Source organism: Rhinopithecus roxellana, chromosome 12 (genome assembly GCF_007565055.1).
Source record: "Rhinopithecus roxellana isolate Shanxi Qingling chromosome 12, ASM756505v1, whole genome shotgun sequence".
Taxonomy (NCBI): Eukaryota; Metazoa; Chordata; class Mammalia; order Primates; family Cercopithecidae; genus Rhinopithecus; species Rhinopithecus roxellana.
In genome coordinates this window covers 116133046-116141025 of record NC_044560.1, presented here as the reverse complement: position 1 = coordinate 116141025, position 7980 = coordinate 116133046, and the positions used below count along the sequence as shown (strand labels likewise).

The window sequence follows — 7980 nt, the reverse complement described above, 5'->3', positions numbered from 1 at the left end:
AATCAGGATAGGACCTATGGGTGGGGGACCTACGTGGTAGGGTTTGGGAGAGCCGTATGCCCTGGACTGGGTGGGAGGGGAGAATCAGTAAGGTCCTCTTTCTACAAGGACCCTGGAGGGTTTGAGCAGGCAGATGGGAAAGGGAAGCCATTCCTGACTAGGGAGGCAAGTCAGCAAAGCTGGGAGGTGGGACTGAGAACACCAAATCTCCCACAGGTCAGGCAGGAAGTTTCTGGACCTCACTCCTTCCAGGACCAGTTGAGCAGCAATCCTGAAAGCAAAAGCCCCCTGGTGGCCAAACCTTAATATGAACGACCAAGTTACTGAATCCTCCCAAGAGTACCCTGATGTGGGGGGAGTGAAGAGGGAGGGTTGCTTCCATTTTCAGAGGAGGAAATGGAAGGTCAGAAAAGTTACAACGCGACTCAGGCTCACGCAGCTCTGCCTTCAGAACTTGAGAGGTCTGCAAAGCCCACCAGCCCCTCCTTACCTATGACAAGAGACATTCAGGTGGTGATGGATAAGGACAGGATAGCATGGGGGAAAGACAATCCCCAAATCTCTGAGAGCTCTGGAGCCAGGCCAACCTGGTGGGAGCCCCCAGATCAGTTACTGTGGCTCAGGCTACAGCCAGTAAGGCCGTGTTGGAGACGAAATGAGGGTACAGCGCGTGCTGCACATGAAACGCTGGAAGGGAGGCATCGTGACGGGGGCTGTGAATGGCGTGTGTCCATCAGGTCATGTCACTCCGCTTACCCCACTGCGTGCAAACAGGAAACATCAGGAACCTGGTGCTCAAGGAGGGTCAGGACCATGCTGAGCGCACCCAGAACCAGCAGAGGCACTGGGCAGGAGGCCCCCAACCAACCCCCACTCGCTCAGGAATCACAAGGTGTTCAGCCCCCTCCTCCCTGAGACCCAGGAGTCCACGACCCCAGGCCCTCCTTCCTCAGCCACAGATGCCTGGGGTCTCCAGTCCCACTTCCTCTAGCCCTAGCCCTGGCCCTCTCCTCTCTCAGACCCAGGATGGTCCCCCAGCCCCCTCCTCCCTCAGAGTCAGAAGCCCAGCTTCAGACCCTTCCTCCCTGAAACCCCGAAGTCTGGGGTCCCAGCTTCTTCAGGGTTTCAGGTCACTGGGCCCCCATCCCCTTCCCACCTTACATGGAAGGCCCGGTAAGGTAACAGGTTTATTCACAGTGTCATTTACAGGCAGCCCCTACCCGGGGGCGTCGGATCCCGGCGGGAGGCCCGGAGTCGCTAGAGGGTGGAGACGGCCTTGGAGGTGGGGACCCGGGCCGGATCCCCGGGTGTCCCCGGCGTGGCCTTCTCGTCCAGCCCCCGGCGGCCCTTGCCGATGGCCAGGCGGGGCCGGCCGCGGTTCAGGCCGTCCAGGAGTGCGCAGGCCTGGCAGAGCGCGCGGCTGGCCAGGGCCCCACAGCGGGAGCAGGCGCCGGGGCGCGGGGGCCGCGCGGCTGGGGCCAGCGCCAGGCGATCGGCCGAGTGCACGAGGTCCAGCACCGCCGACGGCCGCGCCGCCTCCAGGCCCTCAAGCGTGTCCCTGGAGTGGACGCGAAGGCCTCGGGCGCATAGACGCACTCCTCGGAGAAGTAGTCGAGGCGGCGAAGTGCGCGTACAGCACCACCTCCTTCTGCGAGGCGAACTGCAGCGGGCGGCAGCGCGGCAGGGCGCCCCCTCACCCGGAGAGCCCAGGCCCCCACCCCGGGCCAGCCGCCCCGCGTCGCCCCGCAGGAAGTTCATGAGCACGGTCTCCGCCATGTCGTCGGCGTTGTGACCTGGTGGGGACAGAAAGGAGCCGGTGAGGTGGGGCGCGGAGGGCGCTGCTGGCCAGGGAGCCCCCCGGAGAACCAAGGGTCCACCAGGACCCAGAAAGAGACTGGGAGGAGAGACCCACGGAGACCCAGGGCACAGTGTGGCCGCCAGGACCCAGAGAGAGACGGCGACCAGGAGAGCGAGCCATGGAGACAGACCCCCGAACAACGTGCGACAGCCAGGATCCAGAGACGGGGAGGGGGAGGCAGAGCCATGGAGACCCCTGGGGCACTGTGGGCAACCAGGACCCAGAGAGAGACGGGGAGGGGAGACCCAGGGCACAGCGGGGCCGCCAGGACCCGGAGAGAGACGGGGAGAGGAGCGCGGACCATAGAAACCCAGGGTACAGCAGGGCCGCCAGGACCCAAGACAGAGAGGGGCAGGGGCAGGGGGAAGAGATACTGATGGGGAAACCGGACCATGGAGACTCCCGGGCACCATGGAGCAGCCAGATGGAGACTAGAGGTGGACAGAAAACCTGAAGGGAACACAAACAAGCTCCTTGGGGGAGCCCTCATTTGCCATCCACCTACTGTATACACCAGGCCCTTCGCCAGCTCTCCTTCCACATAGCGGGTAAAAATGCTTTAAGCTGCAAACCATTTCAGCCTCACTTAAAACTGTATTTCAGACTACACAGGAGAAAAAAGGACCATCTAATGGGGACTCTCAAGAGAGCTGTAGACACAAGTGCCTCTGGGAATACAGATCACGAGGTTTAGAAAGACCAGAAAGAAAGTTAGTGCATACAAACACACCAGTCGCCATACAATTTAAATGGAAACCATGTTTATTTTGCATCTTGTCATCTTATACTTGACTCTGTATATTAAAATGCTGTTCTTCTTAGGGCTTCTCAAGTTGGTCATACTTCCCCTCCTCAAGGCCTTTGCCTCTCTGTGTCCTCAGCTCAGAACCGCCACCCCCACCCCCAAACTCCAACTCATCCTTCACCTGGTTACTCACTTAGCCTTCGGGTCTCCGTTCACTCAGGAAAGGTTTCTTTAATCCCCGCCTTTTCCCTGTCACTAGGATCCCCTGATATAAATTCACACACTCTGTGTAATTTTCCGTAGTAGCACTTGTCAGGTTATAATTACATACGTGAAAATCAGGCAGGAGTACAGACTGTATTGTGCTCTTGTGCATCGTCATAACAGCAAACATTTACATCATATTTACTGTTTTTCAGCCTCTAGTCTAAGTGCCTTATATATAACTCATCTAATTCCCAACTCAAGGACCCAGATATTATTAACATCCCCATTTTAAAAAAGATGAAGTGGAGGTTAGGTAATTTGCTCTAGGCTACACAGCTTGTATCTGGTATTTAGTCAATGGACGATAATTACTTATTGAAGTAAGCATTGGGAAAAAATAAGAGTTGTCGGAGAGAAACCTATAAAGAACAGGAGTTAAGAGACACCGTAGCGTTTCAGACTGTATGGCTTATGATGGGAGATTCCTCTTCACATCTCTCTCTTTGTAAAGGGAGATACAAAGAAAGTCATTTCCCTCTACTGAAAATACAAAAATTACCCAGGCGTAGTGGCAGGCACCTGTAATCCCAGCGACTTAGAAGACTGAGGCAGGAGAATCGCTTGAATCCGGGGGGTCCTAGGTTGCAGTGAGCTTAGATTGCACCACTGCACTCCAGCCTGGGCAACAGAGCCAGACTCCGTCTCAAAATAATAACAATAATAATAGCAGAGTACTCCAGCCTTCGCTCCTATAGGGTAGCCCCTCTACCCCTTTATTTGCCAATGTGTGTACGAAGATGATGGCAGAGACCCAGAGGCTTCAAAAACCTGCCTTACTCCATCCTAGGGAGGCACAGGTCCTACCAACATGAGCCTTCAGCAGGCTCCAGCCCCAAATAAGCACATGTGTATTTCCCCAGCGCCTTACTGGGATCCTCCCGCTAAGCCACTCCCAGGGTCTCCTAGCCCCACTTCTGGAGCATGCGCCCAGTCCCCTTTCAGGAACCGCCCATTGCCTGCGCATGCTCCCTACTCCCTCTATCACGCAGAACTGCGGCCGCCCTTGTTCTCACCCGTCAGTGTGTGAGTGGCTCCCACGTGGCGCGCCCCTTCCTCCAGCGCCCGGCGCTGCAGCACCCCACAGAAGGTGCAGCAGGAGCGGCTGCGGCTGGAGTTGGTTGTACTGCGGACTACGGGGACCACCGTCCAGCCCCGAAGAGGTCTTCGTAGGCCACAACGGTGAGCGACAGCTCCCAGCGCGCCGCCTGGCTCCGCACGGCCGCCAGCGCCGCTTCCCGGTAGCCGCCGATGCCCTCGTCGAAGGCCACGAGCTGCAATGAGATGCCCAGGCGCGGCGCCAGCGCGCACCACGTGCGCCACCACTGTGGAGTCCTTGCTGTACGAGGCGCCCACGGCCACCACCGCGCCGGGCGGCAGCAGGCGGCCCGCGAGCACCGTGTGCAGCACCTCGGCCTGGAAGGCGGCGCAGAAGGAGGCACTGCACAGCGCTCGTCCCGAGGAGGGCTGCGCGTGCCGCGTGGCAGGAGGCACATGATGGGGCGGGCATTGCAGGAAGGGTCAGCTTCTCCGGGACCGGGAGAGGAGGTGGGTTACACGTGTGTCATTGCCTTTGAGGAGTTCCCTAGATAGCACTCCTGCCTGAATAGACCAGGGGCAGCTGTGCGCAGGCTGCTCCTATATACATGGGTTATAAACGGGTTCTGGCGTAAGAAGGCCACTGCCTCCAGGAAGTCTTCCTGGACTGCACCCATTATGCACCAAGAAGAATAGGAACTTAAGCTCATTTCAGGGGGAAGAGAGGGAGTAGCAAACAGGTTATACCCAGAATTAGACTGTGTGCTATCCAAAGGAGTGAGGGTGTCTATTAAGGACCAGTTGTAACAACTTCCAGGGAGGCCACCCATGTTACAGCCCTGATCAGAAGGTAAGTATTATTGACTATTCAGAGAGGTTGTGAGGGGAGGGGTCAGATACTCTTAAGGACAGAGGGAGGCCATGCTCTATTCAAGGGAAGGGAGCTACACAGAAAAGACCAACTGGGGCCGGGCACAGTGGCTCACGCCTGTAATCCTAGCACTTTGGGAGGCGGAGGTGGGTGGATCACGATGTCAGGAGATTGAGACCATCCTGGCTAACACCGTGAAACCCCGTCTGTACTAAAAATACAAAAAATTAGCCGGGCGAGGTGGCGGGCGCCTGTATTCTCAGCTACTCAGGAGGCTGAGGCAGGAGAATGGCGTGAACCCGGGAGGCAGGGCTTGCTGTGAGCCGAGATCGCGCCACTGCAGCCTGGGTGACAGAGCCAGACTCCGTCTCAGAAAAAAAAAAAAAAAAAAAGGTCATGGGGAGGTAAGGAAGTACGATGGTTAAGAGTTAAGATGCCTGTATCAGCTTGGTTCAAATCCAGGCTTTTCTCATTACTAGATTTTTGGTCTTGAGTTTACATCAGATTCTCTAAGCCTCAGTTTCCTCGTCTCAAAAATGGGGCTTATGAGGGTAGATTATATCCTACAATGGTTGTGAGGAACACGAGTTCATATAAGCTGCCTAGAATAGTAGCTTCTCCCTCTGGAAACTCAAAACTCTCGACCCCTCATCTCACGATGAGGCCGTTGGACTAACATTCATCTCTTAGTTCTCTGAGCCAAGAGATCTTTTCACAGATCTGTGAGCATGCCCTCATGTGACTGAAAACTTTAGACGGCTCCCTGGGACCCATCAGTTTCAAAGCTGATCACCCAACCGAACTCCAGATTCCTCCGTCTGTTATCCAACAGGCATTGAGTACTGACTGACTGGCTTGTCCCAGCGCTTGGTACTGAGAGGAAAGGAAAAATAATATGAGACAGAGGCTGGGAGGGAGGTGAGCACTCTAGACAGAGGGGGTTGGGGATAGGGAGGAAACAAAGGTGTTGTGGGCCCTGGAAGAGGCACGAGGTCAGAGGTGCAGGATGGCCAGGAAAGGAACAGCCTTCTGGAAGTGGGGAGGAAGGGCTTGCCCTGAGGGGGATAGGGAGGGCCATGTGAGGAGTGAATATGTACCTGGAGATTAGGCTCCCAGAGTGGTCCCCCCAGGTGATGCTCAGGAAAAGGGAAAGCCCAGATCTGAGAAGGGAGGCACATCCTGAGGCGTCTTTGGAACCAGTGTATCTACACTGTGGGCTCAAGTTTTTAGCACACCTGTCCTAGGGCCCTGCCACCTTCCTCCCTGAAACCGAATAGGGTGCCACTCCCAGGACCCAGGTGTACACTATATCCCCCCTCACCACCATGGAGAGCCCTCTGAGGCCTTTCCACCCCACACCAGTCATATCTACGGCTGGCCAGCCCTCGTGCCTGGACTCCCCAGGTGAGACTCTTCCACCTTTCTCAGGAGGTGGGACATGGTCACTGATAGTATGCCCCTGGACAGGGAGAGGCCAGTGAGACACAGAACAGATTTGCTCTCCAGGGCCCAGCACAGGCTCCTGCATGTGAACTCACCTTGTTCTAGACACAGCCTCAGGACTGTGCCGGTTCCTGACCAGCTGTGTGGGCCCCTATCAGCCTTGAAGGAGTATGAAGACTAAAGCCATGGGTGCCCATCTCTAACACCTTCTGGAAAAGACTTCCAGCTGCCTGCAATCTCCCACCACAGTCCCACACCCAGCACAAGGGAGCCAGGCAGGCTCAGGGATACTTGGTCTGTCCATGCAGTTCCAAGGGTTTAACACACACCCACTTCTCACACCAAATGCATGGGGGTAGGGTACTATCAATCTCCTTTTTGTAGGTGAGAAAACGAGAATAGATGATACCAAATAACTTGCTCAGCAGATGCAGAGGGTAAAGAGTGGAGCCAGGAATCAAATGCAGGAACCTGGCTCCTGGGCCTGTGCACTTAAAAGATTATGCTGGTCTGCGTCTCAGAAGTATTTGTAACAGTCCCCTCTCCGTTTTTTAGCAAAAAACGTGTGTGGGGGGGAAATAAGTAATCAAAACTGGGGGAATGGCTCAATAAATTATGACAGGTCAACCTCATAGAATACATGTGTGTGCAACCCATCATGGATTGTAGAATGAAAAAAATGCCATCCACACACGTAAGAGATCTGAGTTTTATAAATCAAGGAAAGGGTTCTTACGCAGGTATATGATTATGAGCATAGTAATGTGTGTGTGTGTGTGTGTGTGTGTGTGTGTGTGTGTGTGTGTGTCATGTGTTGGCAAACATTTTCTGTAAAGAGCCAGAGAGTAAATATTTTCAGTTTCCAGCTTGGGGGCCATTTGATCTCCGCGAAAACTACTCAACTCTGCCAGTGGAGCATGAAAGAAGCCCAGACGATACATGTCCAAATGAACATGGCTGTGTTCCAATAAAACTTTATTTTAAAAAAACAGCTGGGAGGCCATATTTGGCCAATGGCCACAGTTTGTTGACTCCTGGTGTGTATGTTTAGGGGCCTGTGTAAAAATATGAACGAGACTAATGGTTGGCACTGATTATCTATGCAGAGACTTGAACCAGACTAATGGTTGGCAATGATTATGGAGAGGTTCACTATAGATGGTGGAGATGGAAAGGGAGGGGCAAGCAAGCTGAGCTAATCCTAAAAGAAGAGAAAAGCTATAATATAAAGATCAGAAAACATTATAGAATCTCATTTATGCATTTACTAAAAATGTACATTCATGTGTATGTATAATAAAGGAGTTAATCATTGTTGATACAACCTCATGACATATTCAACAGGGAATAATTTATATAAAAACAAATTAGTCTCTTAAAAAATAACTGTAATCTACCTACACCTCCTGCTGTGCAGTGAATTCTGCTGCAAACCCACTGCACTGAGGGCATACATACCTACATACGCATACATACACATATGCTGACCAGACCATATACATATGTCTGCATATGCATATATATATACATACATAGATACCTAAATATATGTACATATAGGTTGGGTATCCCTAGTCTGAAAACCCAAAATCTGAAACTTTCTGAACTCTAACATGACGCTCAAAGGAAATGCTAATTGGAGCATTTCATCTTGGATTTTCAGATTAGGGATGCTCAACCAATAAATATAATGCAAATATTCCAAAATCTGTTAAGTATCTGAAATCCAAAATACTTCTGATCCCAGGCACTTTGGGGAAG

General features: G+C 53.4%; 1 pseudogene across 1 annotated transcript; it reads right to left on the bottom strand.

Annotated features, from left to right (window-relative positions):
• Positions 1-1174: 1174 nt before the first annotated feature.
• Positions 1175-4965, bottom strand: LOC104672733 (annotated as a pseudogene). The gene is made up of 2 exons (XR_004052239.1): positions 3884-4965; positions 1175-1793 (listed from the first exon to the last, which is right to left on the bottom strand). The product of XR_004052239.1 is annotated as a cytoplasmic tRNA 2-thiolation protein 1-like (transcript).
• Between the last annotated feature and the right edge of the window lie 3015 nt (positions 4966-7980).